The 19,249-nt window shown below is 41.8% G+C and overlaps 1 pseudogene; it reads left to right on the top strand.

Moving 5' to 3' along the window:
- The first annotated feature begins 287 nt into the window (after positions 1-287).
- Positions 288-19,249, top strand: part of LOC149218055 (transcriptional corepressor LEUNIG-like) — a 39,462-nt pseudogene continuing 20,500 nt past the window's right edge.

The raw sequence follows: 19,249 nt of genomic DNA, 5'->3' as shown, positions 1-19,249 counted from the left end.
CTTTTATATCATAGAAGCCCTTTTGGTTGGATCTGTCTAATGGCACAAGAGCGGAAACTCCGAACATCTGGATCGAATGGAAGTTGAGAGCAAATGCGCAAAATCCCTGACTGTTTAAAAAGGCAATGATATTGCTTTTTGGCTTTTGGTTCAGAAATTGTGTTAAATTTGACCACTCCAATTCGTTTTATGGTTCAAACTCTATGTTAATTTGACACAGTGAACTGAAATATTGCCGGATTTATTTATTTTAAGCTTATTTTAAGGTTACGTTTTATAGAGCAAGAATGGGGCAGCCTGGGTGGGACGCTGATAAGATGTTGGATGTGTACATTCACGACTATCTCATAAAACGAAATCTTCTTGCATCTGCCAAGACATTTATGACAGTGGCAAAAGTTTCTCCAGAACCAATCGCAATTGATGCACCTGGAGGCTTTTTGTTTCAATGGTGGTCTGTGTTTTGGGATATTTTCATCTCACGGACAAATGAGAAGCACTCTGAGAAATCAGTTTCATATGTTCAGGTACAACAAATGAAATCAAGGGAAATACAAATACAAAAGGAGCAACAACAAAGGCTATTACAACAACATCTTTATGCCCATATAAGGAGGACTCAGAATCATCCTTCCTTTAATGGTGTTGCTAACTTCAACAATTCTGAAAATCTGATTGGAAATTCAATGCCCAATGTCATGGTATCAAAAATCCTTGAGCAACGTTTAAAGTCTCCACCCCAAAGAGAGGATTTGATGATCCCACTTTGAAGAGAGTTGGAGAATCTCCATCACATTTCCTAGATGCTAGCAGCATAGTCCTCCATAAAACTGCTTCTAATCCAAAACAACCTTCTGGGCAGTTGCTACATAATACAGCTGGTAACGTTAATTTAGCTTCTCTGCATGGTCAAGGTTTCCCTCAACAAATTCCTAGGAATTCTCAGGGGTCCCTTGCCATTGATTCATCCATGTTTGGAGCACATGGAGCAATGCATCCTAAATCTAATCTGTCAAATCCTGGTCCCAATAGCACTGTACCATTAAATGGGTGGCCAATGACTGGTATGGACCAACTTCATCCAAGTTTATTAGAAGGACAGAAACCTTTTTTGCTATCACCCCAACATCTTCAACAATTTCAACTCTTGTCTTCACAGCAACAGCGTCAAGTCTTGCTTCAAGCACAAGCATCATCTCTCTTTCTTCTCCTTGGTGAAACAGATCCACGTAAATCTAAGTATTTGTGGCTGGATGGACCGACTGTTAAGGATGGTCAGCCACTTGGGAGTGATATATCTCAAGGGGTGGGTTATGAAATGCATGAGACTTCTTCTATTGGCAGGGAAGCATTGCAAGATCAAAATGACATTATGTTCAAGACCAGCAACAGCCTTCGTTGTCACAACAACACTTGCAGCAGCAGCAGCGACTACAATTGCAACAACTACAGCAGCAGTGACAACAATATCAACGGAATGCACTAAAAGGTCATAGTGGAAGAAAAAGGAAGCTTTAATCTTCTTCAGAAGCAACAAATAGCTCTGGAACTGGCAATACTCCTTGCCTTTCATGAAATTCAGCACCGTCAACTCCATCACCTCATACACCTAGAGAAGTGATGTCAATCACTGGTACTTCACAACATAATAGCATTGCTAAGAATCTAGTGATGTATGGATCAGACATGACATGCAGGCTTGCTTCTCCATCAAATCAGCTAGTGGACATTGAGCATTTGGGTGAGGATTGTTCTCTGGATGAAAATGTAGAATCTTATATCTCTTATGATGGTGGAGAACAGAAAGAAAGTGTCTTAGATTCCGTGAAGAGTAGTTCTGAAGGGCAAAAAATGGGTCCCTCAAAGGGGTTTACTTTCAACGAAGTAGGTTGCCTCCGCGCACACACTAGTAAAGTAGTTTGTTGCCATTTCTCTTCGGATGGAAAGTTTCTAGCAACTGATGGCATGATAAGAAGGTTGTTTTTTGGAATACAAGTACTCTCAAATTGGAAAGCACTCTTTAGGAACACAACAATCCTATCACTGATGTTAGGTTCAATCCAAACTCTACTCATTGTACAAGCCCAAATAAACTCCACAATGAAAGAACATGATGAAAGAGCATCATATTAATGACAAAATTACTTATTTATACATGTGAAATCTAGGTACGAGATAGTGGTGTCTCAGTAACTTATTAACTGTAAAAACATAATGTAAAACTAATTACATATTATACAATATACAATAACAATCCCAAAGGATTAGTTAACATTCCCCCCTTAATCTGAAGGGGCATTTGACATGCCGAGTAACATTCTGAATTTTTCAAACTTTTCATGTCCTAATGGCTTTGTAAATATGTCTACGATCTGCTTTGAAGTAGGACAATGTGTTAGATGAATAAATTTGGCCTCTGCATAATGTCGAATCAAGTGATATGTGGTGTTAATATGCTTGCTTTGATCATGAAACTTGGGATTCTTGGCCAACTGAATTGCAGAAGAGTTGTAGAATTGAGGCTTCTGTGATCCATATCAAGTTTACGAGAGATTTTTCGGCATGAATCACATGAAATATCATTTGTCGACGCGTTTCGAACCAACCAGTGTGGTTCATCGTCAGGACATGGTTCATCGTCCTGACGATGAACCACACTGGTTGGTTCGAAACGCGTCGACAAATGATATTTCATGTGATTTACGCCGAAAAATCTCTCGTAAACTTGTAGAAGAATTGTCGTCGAGTAGTGGAGTTGAAGCCTTTTGTTTCTCCTGCAAGTCTTCAAGTATTTTGCGAAGCCAAATGATTTCTTTTGTAGCTTGAGCTACTGCAACATATTCGGCTTCGGTGGTAGAATCAACAGGAACAGATTGCTTGCATGATCTCCAACTGATGGTTGTTGATCCAAGACTCATCAAATAACCAGAAGTAGAGACTCCATTCTCCTTATCTCCATCAAAATCAGAATCTGAATAGCCGGTGAGATGGAAATCTACAACTTTGGAATATTTTATGCCATATGTTCGAGTGCCTTTCAAATACTTGAGCACTCGCTTTGCTACATTCCAATGACCTTCACATGGCTTATGCATGAACCTGGAAAGTATCCCTACAACAAAATCTATGTCAGGTCGAGTAGTAGTTAGAAAATTTAAACTTCCAACAAGTTGCTTGTACTTTGTTGGATCTTCAAACATACTTCCTTTAGTGGAAGTAAGCTTCAAATTCTACTCCATAGGAGTAGCGATAGGATTACAATCCTGCATCCCAAATCTGTCCAATAGTTGTCCAATATACTTTTTCTGAGAAATGAAAATATATTTGGGTTTCTAATCAACTTCAATCCCTAAATAATAATGTAATAAACCCAAATCTGTCATGTAAAAAATTTTCAGTAATTCTCTTTTAACGGACACTATATAGTCATCATTGTTTCTAGTGATCATCAAATCATCTAGATACACAACCAAATATACAACTGACTTTTCAATTTTCTTAACAAAAAGAGTTGCATCATCCAGATTAAATAACTTATAATTCAACTTGAAAAGGTGTTCAATTAACTTTTCATACCATGCACGAAATGCTTGTTTCAATCCATACAAAGCCTTAACCAATTTGCATATCTTTTTCTCTTTGCCTTTAACATAAAAACATTTAGGCTAAAACATATAAACATCCTCCTTCGAATCGCCATTCAAAAAAGTTGTTTTAACATCGATATGGTGTATCTTCCAGCTATTATGAGTTGCAAGAGAAAACAAAGTTCTAATTGTGCCCCATTTTGCTGTAGGAGAAAATGTCTATGTGTAGTCAACACCTTCCTTTTAAGCATAGCCATTTGCTACAAGTCTTGCCTTGTATTTATCAAGCCAACCATATGTTTTGTATTTGATCTTATACACCCATTTGCAACCAATGGGTTTGACACCTGCAGGAGGATCCACTAACCTCCAAGTTTTATTCTTAATAAGTGCATCATATTCCTTTTGCATTGCATCCTTCCATTCATCACAATTAGCAGCTTCTTCAAAACAATTAGGTTCGCTAATTGTACAATGATTGAATTCACAGTGATGAGAAACATTACCTGAATCACATTTAGAAGACATTCTTGTTTCAAAATTATCATACTTGCTTGGAACTTTTCGAGCGCGTGTAGATATTCGTAAGGGTTGCTGAAATGGTTGTGATGGTTGCTCATCTTGAAAAACACGCTCAAGAATAGGCTCTTCAAGAGCAATTTCTAGTCCTGCAGAAACATTACTATCATCCAAATTTTATTCAGCGATAACATTCTCATGAGTGAAAGATGGAAGAACTGTTATAGACATTTTTGTGCCTTACAGCTCTAAGCATGAAATATCCATAAACCAAGGGATCCTAAGTCCCTAAAAGTGTTGTTCCTACCCCTAGAGGAACAAGGTCAACCAATTACAGCTTCTCCCAGAAGTTCTCCGCCAGAAACTGCTCAGAATCATTCAAATCAGGATCATTTCAGCTGCTCCACTAGCTACTTGTGTTGCATAGCACCCAAGTACACTAGCTAGGTGCGTTGAAACGCACCTAAATGCACTACCAGGGTGCGCTGAGCGGGAAATGCCAAATGGCAGTGTCATTCCGCGAGGTGGACAGACAATGGAAGCTTCTAGAATCTTCCTCAATGACACTTGCCTCACTGAGTTCGACCAAGGATGAGTAAGAGGCTCTCAGCCTCCAAGTGGAAGCAAGAACTGACAGAGAGAAGCCACAAGTCAAAACATAAGCTGACTCATCCTCTCTACTTACATCTATATATGGATCCCTCATCCCAGAGATCCAGAGGCTGGAATTTTGTACTTTGCAGAGAATTGTTGTTGGTTTTGAGATTGAGATCAGTGCATTGGGTGATTTATGCTTTGTTGGAGGTGAAGAAGGGATTCCTTTGCTGGGAGGTTGATGCTGGATCGGGACTCACTTGGTTGTATCTCCTCCTGGATCTTCTTGTTATATCAATAAAACTATTTGAGTTTCTCCTACATGCTTGTGTATCAATGATGTTTTGTTATATTTGCATGTTTAGCTTAAATCTGATCCTAAGCTAGTTATGAATGTAAATCTATGTCTTCTTGTAGTTTTCCTCTTCTGTGATCTTGCAGGAACTTGGTGAAGCTGGGCAAGTAAGGGAGCAGGTAGCTGGAAGCTGTCGAAGAGGAGAGCGATTGGATCAACGAACTAGCACAAGACACAGGTTAGTTCATCCTATTCCTCTTCGTTTACATTTCATAAAGAAGAATATGAAAGTAGTTTTCCTTGTTTGTTGTTAAGGCACTGTCACACCTTAGAGTGGGATAGGGGCGTTCTGAGTAGATACTTTTCCCAACAACAAAATGGCGACTCCGCTGGGGATCGTGTCTAGTTAGTTTATTTGTGTTTCTCTTGTTGTTTGTTTCATAAACACAGAAGTAGCAATCGAACTGCATTTGGCATTATCAAATGCAAAGTAGCTGCTACTTCAATCCACTCACTAGATTTGTTTATGATTTGAACAGCTGATCCACAAATGCTCTAATTACCCTTTGTGATAGCTCTTAGTCCTTTAAATCATCCCTCTGATTGTACCTTACTAATTGCTTTTACTCGGCCAAAATCCATAGATTAAACTGCAAACCGTGACCCAGAACCCGGATAGAAGTCTCGTTTCTGCCCCAACGCAGGCTCTATGAAGAGGTTCTGCATTTCAACGCAGGTCCCGAGAGGGCTACCTGCGCTGCAATTCAGTTTCTCTGTGCAACAGGTGCACTGATCAGCCTTTGCGCTGTGCAGCTGAGGTTCTTTGCTTCATTTTGTCCAGTTTTATCTTTGATTTTTGCAGCCTGTTATCAGTGTGTGTACCTGTCTGAAAACTCCTTTTCTTCGCCTTAATTTCGCCTCCTTTGTACAAAAAGACTGTAGATGTTCTTTGTGTGTTTGTTACATCATTTACAGTTTTCCACTGAAAAAGTAGAATAGTCATACTGTCGTCCTTGGATTTAGATATGTCGTAAGTATTGATTTTGATATTAGGAGAAAGTTTGTTTACTGTTGACAGTTGATTATACCTTTTACTTTTACCTTTGGTTTGAATTTGTCTCTTTCTAGTGTCGAAACGAGTATTTATTTCAAAATCATAAAGTGTCGTAATCTTCTCTACCTTTTTGATTTCGAAAAGAAGCTTGTTTGTTTTTTCACTTGAAAGCAAATTCAGATTTGTACATCAACTTTCTTTTTAGGCATCAATATTAAGAAAGTGAAAACAAATACATGCATATGTGCATTTGCATATTGATAGTTTGTATGGCTTGATTTAGGAAAAGTGCATTTACAGTGTGCTCTTTGCTCTTTAAGAAAAGATTGTGTCTAAGATTTTAGGATTGATGCTATGTGATTCGTTCTCCACATTTCACTAGTTTCAATCCCACTTCTTCACCCCTGTGAGCATCACCCGATGCAATGAGTGCTAAGTGAACTATTCAAAAATCATGAGAAATTAGTCAGTTACGACTACCTCTCATGGAAATGGTCATACGTGAATGACTTACTTAACGCAGTTGAATCCCAAAATGATATCTAATATAATGCACTGCGTAAACCCCCATACTTAAATTCAAAAAGAGTCAAGGGATCTCTACTTGAATGGTTCATGAGGCACAATACTTGCTAAGGTTTTGCAAATGGGGTAGCAAGCTAAGTGGGTTTGATTGTGGGGAAAAACTCCACAGTTAAGCGCGCTTGAGCCAGAGGAGTTCTGGGATGGGTGACCTCCTGGGAAGTCCTGGTTACCGGGTGCAAGCCCCGGAAGTGATGATTGATGCTATGTGATTCGTTCTCCACATTTCACTAGTTTCAATCCCACTTCTTCACCCCTGTGAGCATCACCCGATGCAATGAGTGCTAAGTGAACTATTCAAAAATCATGAGAAATTAGTCAGTTACGACTACCTCTCATGGAAATGGTCATACGTGAATGACTTACTTAACGCAATTGAATCCCAAAATGATATCTAATATAATGCACTGCGTAAACCCCCATACTTAAATTCAAAAAGAGTCAAGGGATCTCTACTTGAATGGTTCATGAGGCACAATACTTGCTAAGGTTTTGCAAATGGGGTAGCAAGCTAAGTGGGTTTGATTGTGGGGAAAAACTCCACAGTTAAGCGCGCTTGAGCCAGAGGAGTTCTGGGATGGGTGACCTCCTGGGAAGTCCTGGTTACCGAGTGCAAGCCCCTGAAGTGATGATTGATGCTATGTGATTCGTTCTCCACATTTCACTAGTTTCAATCCCACTTCTTCACCCCTGTGAGCATCACCCGATGCAATGAGTGCTAAGTGAACTATTCAAAAATCATGAGAAATTAGTCAGTTACGACTACCTCTCATGGAAATGGTCATACGTGAATGACTTACTTAACGCAGTTGAATCCCAAAATGATATCTAAGATAAAGCTTGCTTATCATCTTTAGATTGCATTTAGGAATTACATCTACATTTCGTGGTGATCCAAAAAGGCAAACTTCTAAGAAAGATCAACTTAAAATAAATTGAATGAATCTAACAGCGCTTTGGAACTTAACGCACAACATAGAGGTCTAGGCTAGAGACGTCATCTGGCGTCGTAAAGCCTGGTAACTGTTGTCCTCACTGATGGTTGGGTGATTCCTCCACTGTGAGACGATAAGTGCCAGTACGGATTGTGCTCCCACGTACCGTCGAGTATATATTGGGAGACCCCTATAGGCTTAAAACCTTTTATCCATAGGAAGCCGTGTCGACCGCCCTACTGATCGCAATGCACCGAACACAGCATTCGGGAAGATTGACTGCCGTACCGTAAAACGTATTCTGCAGTTTTGTGATTGGTTTGGCACACCCTCTACCTAGATCTCCAGAGCAGTCCCTTTCGTTCATTTTCAGACTCCTTAACGGAAAAGGTCCATCTGAGCACTTGTCACTTCAGGCTCATTAAAAATCGAAGGAGACTAGAGTCATCTTTTGTTTTTTCTCGACTCTTTAAAATTGAAAAAACAAGTTGTGTCCAAGCGTCGTAAAATTTATTTTAAATGGAATATTCATACCCTTTTCCTACGTTGATCTTAGGTTGAGAAAATGGAGTCTACCAACCAAGGAATTCCCCTTGGTGGAAATCCTAGTCCCTTCTCCTCTTGGGGAGATGTTGGTGCACCCCATATGGCCACATTGTCGCTTCCAGGATTGACAATTGGCTTGCCAGTCTGGCTCTTCTCAACCAATGTCGTTCAGAACACCACTATTCCTAAACAATCGAATCAGCAGTTAGACCAGTCCAGAGTTACCCACCAACCTTCTACTTCCTCTAATTCTTCCTCTCCTCCTTCCTCTTCGCTTGATGGGGCTGGCAAAGCCAAAAGTCAAGTTCCTAAGGAGAAGAAGGAAAAGAAGAAGAAAGAGAAGAAGAAGAAGGAGCCAAAAGCGAATGGGGGCAAACGAGTGTCGTCTAACGAAAATCCACACATTGCACCGACCAGGCCTAAATCGCCACGTGTCATTTGCAAGGGAGACCACTTTCACAGAGATTGTCCTTGCATCCCTCGGATACTAAGGGACTGGTCTCCCCGTTTGCACAATCCGGTGTCGTCAACCTCTAATGGCCATGTTGAAAGCACACCGTCAACTAGCGAAAGTGAAGCCGCAGGACAAAAAGGGAGAACTAGATCTCCCTGTAAACTGTGCGAAGGCGACCAAGCCATCCACCGTTGTCCCTTCTTAGACGAAGCTAAAAGAGTTTTGGATGATCGTCCGGTTTCACCGTTACGACTTCCTCCTGGATATAAAAAACTCTTGCCGAGTCCTTCGTTAGTTGAGAATCCAGCTGGCCCGCTCAAGTGGTCAGCTGAAGCGCCTATCATTGAAGATGGACCAGCTGAATCCATACCCGACGAAAGTCAAAAGGTCGAGGCGGCAGTTGACCCGGTCTTGCCTTCAGAGGTTTTATCTTCGAATGACACAGTCACTGGAGAGAACAAGGATGACACCGTCCAAATTCTCTTCATCAACACAGACTCCGACGAACATGGGGGCAACCTACCCATTCCTTTACTGCAGGAAGGAAGTTCGTTAGAGCCGTACCCGGCCGTCTACTCGGTCCCACCTCCAAGCAACCTAGTTGTCTCCTTCGACTGGAATCAACTAGGCAGACCCCGTTTACCAGCAAGCATACCATTCAGAATTATCGTCCAAATATATAGAATGGTCATGGATGGTACCATCATAGATGAGGGGGCTTCTGTGAGTATCCTTTCCTCTACTGCTTGGAAAGCGCTTGGTTTGCCATCGCTTTTGCTTGAGATGAGAAATCTGACAGGCTTTGATAAAGGAACCAGTCGACCTTTAGGGATCCTCTCCAATGTGCCCATAACATTGAAAGGGAAGACAGTTCAAATGAACGTAATGGTCGTTCAAGGACCCTTGGATTATAACCTACTCCTTGGACGAGACTATATTTATTGCATGGGAGCCATCGTCTCCTCACTCTTTAGAGTAATGTGTTTTCCGCACGAAGGAAGAGTGGTCAAGCTCGTGGACCAGCTTTCATTTCCCGGATCACGCATCGCAAATAGTCATATACCATCCCTAAATGGTCTCTTCACGCAAGAAATGTCTCAACCCACGGTCCGTCCTCCCGATGAGCGCGAGTAATTTGGAGGGATATGACTGGAACCCAGGGGGCATGCGTCTTGGTCTGCTTCGGCAGGAAAACTTCGGGTATAGGGTAGGTTTCCGCGGGAGAATATGACTAGTCTGTACCCCGTCCGTCGGTGGAAGAGGGGTTATTCTAGAAAAAGATTCTCTTGTCAAAGTTATGTGAGTGGCGCTCGTCTCTGCTCACCTTTGTTTATTTCGATAGACATCGCCGAGGAAGTGTTTCATTTGTAACGCGAATGAGACAATCTTTGGTAACCTGAAAGAGGTAGGCCTTTCCTGATAGAACAAATGTTTTGTCTGCAAATTGAGGGGTAACCTTGAAATCGTATTTTATACCTGGGGGCATGCAAACCTTTTGGAGTGCAAGCAAGGGGCGGCTATTTATTTTTTAAATTTTTAGGTCCTCCCTTTAAACCCGTAGGCTAACCCTTTAAACTCGTAGGATTAGTCGTTTCCTAACTTGCATAAAGAAAGGATGTGGGGCAAAAATCTAAATGTTGCCGTTTTATATGAGACATTCTTATCATATGACTGGATTATCGAGCAATTTTAGCACATAGTTCATGCTCGTTAAAAAATAAACATAAGACCGAGCAAGTGTTTCAATCCGCGTTTAAGCTCGTTAAAAAATGAACTATCCTCCGGTAAATGACCACCGTAAATGTAGCATTATCAGCCATTAAAGCCTTGGTCGTGTTTGCACCGTCACCTCCACTTTTCCATTGGTCGATCATTCACCTCCATTTGATTGTTTACCCATTTTGAGGAACAGCTGCGAAGAGTGATTTCACTAGCCATCCTTGTGACACTGTCGTGCTTGGAAAATTCCAACCCTTACCTGGAATCAGCTGCTACCCGTTTTATCACTTGTTCCTCAAAAGACGAGTCTTCTTTAAGCTCTTTTCATCTGACTCGTAAAACATGAAAAGATTGCCGAGTTTTGGCCTTCCAGCTCGTTAAAGCGACCGGAAGTGCTATCCCTCCTCTAGATTTTAATCTTTTTGGAACTGAGGGATTATTGCACAAAAAGATCGAGCGCTTGTGTTGTTCGGCTCGTTAAAACTATCGAAAATTCATCCCTTCTATATTGTTTTATATTTTTTCGGACTTAAGGGATTAGATGACGAAAAAGGAATTCTGGAGTTAACTTTACGTACCTTTTCAGACTCTCTAAAAATGAAAAGGACCGAGTTATCTTTGTCATTAAACTCGTTGAAAACATTAATAGCGACAAACTTGTCTTTAGACGAGAACGAGTTTCACTATCGCTAGGCTCATTAAAACATAGTGATGGGTTTGCCCGAAGGGCAAATTATAGAACAAGCATATGTTATCCTCCTCAAGCTTGACAAAAATAAAGAGGTACTGGTCAACAATGACTGGGGAAAAATTGGGAAAAACTCAAAGAATCTTTATTGGTAGCAAGTCGCTATTGAACATGACACTTCCACTCCGTGCCTGAGTCGGGTTGGGTTGTTTCATTCACCGGTCACATCACCATGGTCTCGCCATACCATCCACATTTGGGGTAAATGCTACCGATCCATCACATAAGTGTCGCCGACATGTTCAAGAGAAGTCATCCAGAGAAGTCACCCGTGTCCCATCCACTACCATACATTATACTTCATTCTTTCATGACCGCCACCCTGAACCATATATCATCAGATTGTTTTCACCTCCATCAAAATCATTTGCTACATTCCGTGTCATTGATGTGGGATTCATCAAGGCCCTCCTTTGACGGATCGCTTCTTGTCGACATCAGCTCATTATCCAAGAAGTTGATCTAGGAACACCCCATTCAGTACTTTGAAGCTTGCATGCCTCAATGACAAGTTTCTCACTTCCGGCGACAGGTATACATCAATGACCTTCGACCGAAAGATTTTGCGTGGTGTTCGACGCCAAGTCCTTTATTCACACCACGTGAATTGTACTGCAGTACCTTGAGGGTCATCATCCTTATCGGTGATTCCTCTCGCGCTTGTTAACAGTTTACATCATTGACTGGTAATCAAGCGATGTCTTTCCATGTTCGACTTCAAAACATTTTTCACATGGATCGACTTGTACTTCGAGTGAAGATCGGACGAGATTGAAGACCCCGGATCTAGTTTCATCCATTCGGGCTGCGATATATATTCAGAAAAAATAAAGACATTGACATGTATAGCATTGCAGCACAGATAATCATCCTACCAAAAGGATGATGACTTCATCAAAATCATCAGTCTACCATCAGACAATTGTCTGTCCTGTGTACATAAAAATGAATTTATAAAGCTGAGCATGGGAATGCCCGCCTCAGCTAGATCATGAAAACAGTATGAAAAATAATGTATTGTATTGTATCTTATTACAGGTCTCCTCCCAGCATTGAAAGAACTTCGGATCCTCCTAATAAAGCATTTCACCCAATAAACGACGTCATACTTTAGGGGGAAACTGTTATAGACATTTTTGTGCCTTACAGCTCTAAGCATGAAATATCCATAAACCAAGGGATCCTAAGTCCCTAAAAGTGTTGTTCCTACCCCTAGAGGAACAAGGTCAACCAATTAAAGCTTCTCCCAGAAATTCTCCGCCAGAAACTGCTCAGAATCAGTCAAATCAGGATCATTTCAGCTGCTCCACTAGCTACCTGCGTTGCATAGCACCCAAGTACACTAGCTAGGTGCGTTGCAACGCACCTAAATGCACTACCAGGGTGCGTTGAGCGAGAAATTCCAAATGGCAGTGTCATTCCGCGAGGTGGACAGACAATGGAAGCTTCCAGAATCTTCCTCAATGACACTTGCCTCACTGAGTTTGACCAAGGATGAGTAAGAGGCTCTCAGCCTCCAAGTGGAAGCAAGAACTGACAGAGAGAAGCCACAAGTCAAAACATAAGCTGACTCATCCTCTCTGCTTACATCTATATATGGATCCCTCATCCCAGAGATCCAGAGGCTGGAATTTTGTACTTTGCAGAGAATTGTTGTTGGTTTTGAGATTGAGATCAGTGCATTGGGTGATTTATGCTTTGTTGGAGGTGAAGAAGGGATTCCTTTGTTGGGAGGTTGATGCTGGATCGGGACTCACTTGGTTGTATCTCCTCCTGGATCTTCTTGTTATATCAATAAAACTATTTGAGTTTCTCCTACATGCTTGTGTATCAATGATGTTTTGTTATATTTGCATGTTTAGCTTAAATCTGATCCTAAGCTAGTTATGAATGTAAATCTATGTCTTCTTGTAGTTTTCCTCTTCTGTGATCTTGCAGGAACTTGGTGAAGCTGGGCAAGTAAGGGAGCAGGTAGCTGGAAGCTGTCGAAGAGGAGAGCGATTGGATCAACGAACTAGCGCAAGACACAGGTTAGTTCATCCTATTCCTCTTCGTTTACATTTCATAAAGAAGAATACGAAAGTAGTTTTCCTTGTTTGTTGCTAAGGCACTGTCACACCTTAGAGTGGGATAGGGGCGTTCTGAGTAGATACTTTTCCCAACAACAAGAACCATAGACTAATATAGAATGATAACCCCACCTTCAGTGTGTGGAACAACATTATCATATTCAAAATAGAACTTCTTAAATGCAAATTTCTCCAAATGAGCTAGTTGCTTATCAACAATGGAATTACTTTTATCTGATTCAAGGAAAATAACATCTCTGGAAAGAATGAACTTCTTATTCTCCTCATCATACAATCTATAAGCTATGGAAGTAGCATAATATCCCAAGAAAATGTTGAAAATAGCAACAAGAAATGCTAAAAATAGCACTTCTAAGGATAGCATTTAAGGTATTCCAATTTTAATTTGTCCTTGAATTAAAATTCAAATTTAGTCTCACCAGCTGTTTGAAAAATAATTAATTAATTTATCCTGAGTTAATTAGTTGGAGAAATTCGAACATGAAGTCTTTGTGAAGTCATGCAACAATTATCCCTTTGATTGATGAAATTATCCCTTAATTAAGGAGATAAGGATGAGTTGTAATTAGTTAGCTCAGTTAACTGAGTTAAGTCCAGTTAGATTAGCTCCAAACAGTTTATGGAACTAATTGTGAGTTCATTTAGTTAATGCATGCATGCATGAAACTAGTGTACTCTAGATAACTGAATATTATCTTATAAATAACTCATGCATGTCAGTTCAGAAAAAGGCCCAGTTGAGATTTAAGGCAGGGACAATGTACTATCAGTTGCAAGAATTTTCCTATAAGAAAATCTCTTGCATGTATAAGGAATTCATTCCTTGAGATTTGCGTAGTTTTACAGTGTGTTGGAGCAGTGTGTGAGACCAGTGTCACACAAGGTTACAACAGGAACACCTAGGGAAAATAGCGCAAGGAAAGAGGAGGCTTGGAGGATAGAGGGAAAGGCATATGAGTTGTCTATTCTGTGTATGAGCAGTGAGAGAGATTGTACTGAGAGTTGGATAGCTGTGAGAGCTAAAGCTTTGTGTAATCCTAAGATATTTCCACTTGTATGATAATACAGATAGCGGGGTTTTTAGCTGAGGCTTTCCCCAGAGTATTCTTTTGTGTTTCATGTGTGATTGTTTCTTCTTCTCTGTTATATGTGTTCTATTTGATCTTGCTCAAATCGATTAAGCTTCCGCAAGTTTGATAGTAGAAGTAGATTAAGTATTTTGCTTTAGTACATTGCATAATCAGATTAATCTACAGTGAGAATTTCTACATGGTATTAGCGCAAAGGTGATTAGAGCTATGAACAACATATTGAGAAGGGAACAATTCGAGGTTTGAAGTTCTTGATTGCAGGTACAAAATCGAATTCTTATCACACCTCAAAGTTCACCAATGGCGTTCAATGGCTTGAGACTTGAGTATGCACTCGATGGAAGCTCGAATTACATAGCAATGAAGGATTGCATGGAAGTGGTATTAGAAGGCAATGGTTTGAAGGATTTCATTGATCAAGAAATCTCAAAGCTAGCAGCAGCTAATGCCTAAGAATTGGCGGAATGGAAGAAGTGTGTGGCGAAGGCGAGGAGGATTCTTCTGGAGGGAGTTCGAGACCATATTGTCTCGAGTCTCCATGGGAAGGAAACTCCGTTCTCAATGTGGAAGACATTGAAGGACCTATATTAGAACAGCAGCGACCAGACGAAACTTTCGCTGAAGGACAAGCTTCGAAAAATCAAGTGTGAAAAGGGCGACACTATTTCTACATATCTGAACAAGCTCACCACCTGCAGAGATGAGCTTGGAAGTGTAGGAATAACGACAACCAATGATGATATGACGAGTCTCTCTCTCCTCGGTCTTCCTAAGAGCTAGCATAGCTACCAAGACTCAGTGAATGGAAGAGAGAAACTACCAGATTGGGAACAACTGTGGTCGGATCTAATGCAGGAGGAGATCAAGAGGAGCACCAGAGATGGTTCTTCATCTAAACATGATGATGAAGAAAATATAGCCTTAACCAGTAAAGCGAGGAAAGGGAAAGAGAAGGCTTCCCATTCCAAATCGAGTTCTTCTCATGGTGGGAAGAAGATTGACAAATCTAAATTGAGATGCTTTAATTTTCATGAGGTGGGCCAGTATGCAACTAATTTTCCATTGAATAAATCCAAGAAGGGATCCTCAAAAGGATCAGAAGGTGAGGCACTAGCCTCTCAGTTCGAACTGAATTTTACCCTCATCCCATGTATGGTTTCATTGATGGTGGGTTGTGTTTGGTACCTGAACAATGGAGCCTCATTCCACATGACCGACGATAAGATTTTATTTAGTACCTTGGAGGAGAAAGACCTCAAGATGCGCATAGAGATGGGCGATGATGGAAAGTACTGTGTTTCAAGTGAAGGTACGGTTGTGTTTCAGAGGGAGCATGGAGCTCCTCTCACCCTGAGTGATGTAAAGTATGTGCCTGGACTGAAGAAGAACCTGGTATCGGTCACGATGTTGGAAGAAAAAGGCTATGATGTAGTCTTCAGTAAGGCAAAGGCGTTCCTGAGACACATAGCCACGGGTCAGACCAAGAGGATTGGGATTCGAGTGAAGAATCTCTACAAGCTGGAGGTAGATGACGATGCTGCATTGAGTTCAAAAGCAGAATTGGTGCAAAGCCAAGATATTGGTGAGTTATGGCATAGAAGGTTGGGCCACTTGCGCCATGGGGCCTTGAATATAATGCACCAGATTTCTACCGGACTTCCCAAAGGTAAACTTGAGCAAGTGGACACATGCAAAGGTTGTACCTTGGGTAAGTATGAAAAATCTTCTGTTCATGATCGAGACAGTCGAGCTGAAACAATCATGGAGCGAGTTCATACAGATGTGTGTGGACCATTCTCGATGATGAAGAAGAAGGATCAAACCTTCTCAAAGTTTTGTGAGTTCAAAGATTTGGTTGAGAAAGAATCAGGGAAAAAGATCAGGGCCTTAAGAAGGGACAATGGTGGAGAGTATGTCTCTCAAGAGTTTAAGGACTTCTGTGCAGCAGAAGGAATTAAACAGGAGTTAACGACACCTCATAACCCACAGCAAAATGGGGTGACCGAGAGGAAGAACAGAACAATTGGTGGGGCAACTCGGGCAATGTTGCATGACCAAGGCCTACCACTTCATTTGTGGGCTGAGGCATGCAACACAGCAGGCTATTTGCAGAATAGAAGCCTGCATCGCATACTTTGGATGAAGACACCAGAGGAAGCTTTCTCCAGGAAGAGACCAGATGTGGGTCACTTCAGGATCTTTGGCTCATCAGTTTATTTCCATGTGACCAAGGATGCCTAGAAGAAACTTGAGCTGACAGCTGAGTTGGGGATACTTGTGGGGTACACTGATACACCCCACAACTATCGGGTGTACTTGCCTACCAGTCGGAGGATAGTGGTTTGCAGAGATCTTAAGTTTGATGAGCAGAAGGCCATGTGAGTTTCCCTTGAGAGGGAGCTCCAACTACAGGCTATGGAGTAACTTTTGGTTCCTGAGGAGGAGGAGCCTCAGACTAATGTGAAATAGTCGCATGCAAAGGTTCCAGGAGTAGAGACATCCACTCAAGTAGAGTCTTCCAGAGATGGGAAAAAGCGCACGAGAGAAGCTGACAGATTGTTGTCAAATGTGAGAGCGAATGTGGGAGAACCATCTTCTCAGCGCAGACAAAGGAGGTCACCTGATAGGTACACTGGGTACATGGCCCTTGTTGGGGAATGTGCTGAGACCGAGCCATATTCCTTTGAGGAAGTAGTGCAGCAGCCGATTTGGGTTGATGCTATGGTGGAGGACTATGACTCCATAGTTTGGATCAGTGTTTGGGATGTGGTTTCAAGACCGAAGAATAATTTAGTTGTGAGTTTCCATTGGCTTTACAAGGTAAAGCACGCTGTTGGTGGTAGTGTGGAGAAACATAAGGCAAGGTTTGTTGCCCGTGGCTTTTCACAAGTCGAGGGGATCGACTATGATGAGACTTTTGCTCCTATAGCAAGGTACTCATCTATCAGATCGATGTTGGCACTATCAGCACAGATGGCTTGGAAGATCCATCAAATGGATGTGAAGACTGCCTTACTCAATGGCAAGATTGAGGAAGAGGCTTACATAGAGCAGCCTGAAGGTTTTGAGACCTTCGATTGTGAGTCGCATGTGTGCCGACTCAAGAGAGATTTGTACGAGCTTAAGCAAGCACCTCGTGCTTGGTACACTAGGATCGACAACTACTTCACTAGGTTGGGCTTCACAAAGAGTGAAGCGGATAAAAACCTGTACCAAATCATGGTAGAAGGTAAGCAGTTGATCATTGTTCTTTATGTTGATGATCTGATATTGACATGTGATGATCAGTTGATCATGTCTTGCAAGGAGGACCTTGCAAGAGAGTTCGAGATGAAAGACATGGGTCTCATGCACTACTTTATAGGCATGGAGGTGTGGCAGAAGGATGGGGAAGTGTTTGTGTCTCAAGGCAAGTATGCCAATGAGATACCCAGGAGATTCCACATGGAGAAGTGTAAGCCTGTTAGCTCTACTACAACTTCAACTTTTAAGGACCAAATTCATGTCTAGTGGTGGGTTCATGCCAAAGTAGGAGCTCGCAGTAGTCTCTTTCCCTTCCTCTTTTAGTTTCCTCACACCCTCTTAACCTCTCGCTGTTTCTATTTTCCTCCAAAATCCTTCGTAAACCTATATTCTCCTTCGCTCCCGCTTTCCTTGTCTTTGTTCTTCTATGAAACTCTGCATTCCCCGTTTTCCTCCATTCTTTTACAGAACTCTTCGAAGCCCCGTGCCTTCATTCGATCCTCGAATTAATCGTCTCCCACGCGCCATAACCCGTGCCTACCGCGCTATCCCTCCGCTTTAATCCCTACCGTCAATCGCATCGCAATCCGATGGTCTCCTTTATTTTACCGCACGATAAACTTCTTGCGTGTTCCCTGTCATCTGGCCGTCCATCGCGCGATCGGACGGTAGTTGCGAACCCTGCTTGTGCGACCTGCCCGCCCGAAAACGCGCGATCGCGGTGGTTTCCCCACCATATTTCTTGCCTCGTGTTGAAATATTACGGGATCGCGCCATTGCATACGGATACCGCCTACCTCCTATAGGCAGTGCGATAAACCCGCTTACCGCTAGTTTGTACGACTCCCGCGCGTTAAACCCCATGCCACTTTCCCGCGCGATAGCTATTGGATTTGCCACGGGGAGATCTAATGACTCTCGACCACCTGTTCCCGCTGCTGCCCGATGGCCATCGGATTTGCATGGCCGCAATCAGACGGCCCTCGTTTCTCCATCTTATTTCCTCCCGATAGCTCCTTCCGATGTGATCTCCGTCGTTCATCTGTGGATCTGATGGCCATTAATTATTTTCCTCTTATGCACGCCTCCGCCATACTGTCTTTACTCCTTTGACTGTCTTAAGCTCCCGAAGGACGAAGCCATCTACGACCAAGTACTCTGCGTAATAAAGCTTCAACAACTGCAATTAACTAACAGCGTGGCCGAGAAGAAAATGGATGGCCTCGAGCAGTAAAAGGCATTTATTAGTTATGGAGATCCATCCATATATGAGTCCACCTGACTGAGAAGGACTACAGAACACCAGAAAAGGTCGATTTTGTCCATTAAAGCCAGTAGATCGTAGCAGAGGCCCATTTCAGAGAATTAATGTGGTTGGTGGTCAGCCATGACCCTCCACGCATAACTTGGCAAAATATCTTTGTAATCAATCTCTATATATATCCAGAAGATAGATTGTAATAGGGGTTGATGGTTTATGAATGTTATTTTGATGTAAGCTTCAACTTCTTGAGACTGTAACTACTGTGATACCTGCAGCTTTTGGTATTCATTTTCAGCTAATGCAAGCTTCTTTTGCTTTTAATTGCTCACTTTCCACTTCTTCTTCTTTGTTCCAGGATGTGGTTGTTATGCATTTATTCATGTGTTGTTGATGTTTAGCATTAGAGGGGCTGTCATCCCACCTCTGTGTTAGAATCTAGCTTGTATCATTGAATTTGTATGCAATTTTCTGTTATTTTAATGCCAGAGAGCTGTCATCCTGTCTATGCATTAGGAAATAGATTTATAG

The sequence above is a fragment of the Pinus tabuliformis genome, chromosome Q (genome assembly GCF_031772625.1).
Source record: "Pinus tabuliformis cultivar Carrire ecotype Pingquan chromosome Q, CPIR1, whole genome shotgun sequence".
In the NCBI taxonomy this organism is placed as follows: domain Eukaryota; kingdom Viridiplantae; phylum Streptophyta; class Pinopsida; order Pinales; family Pinaceae; genus Pinus; species Pinus tabuliformis.
Note: the sequence above shows the minus strand (reverse complement) of the source record. Positions and strands in the feature narration are given on the sequence as shown.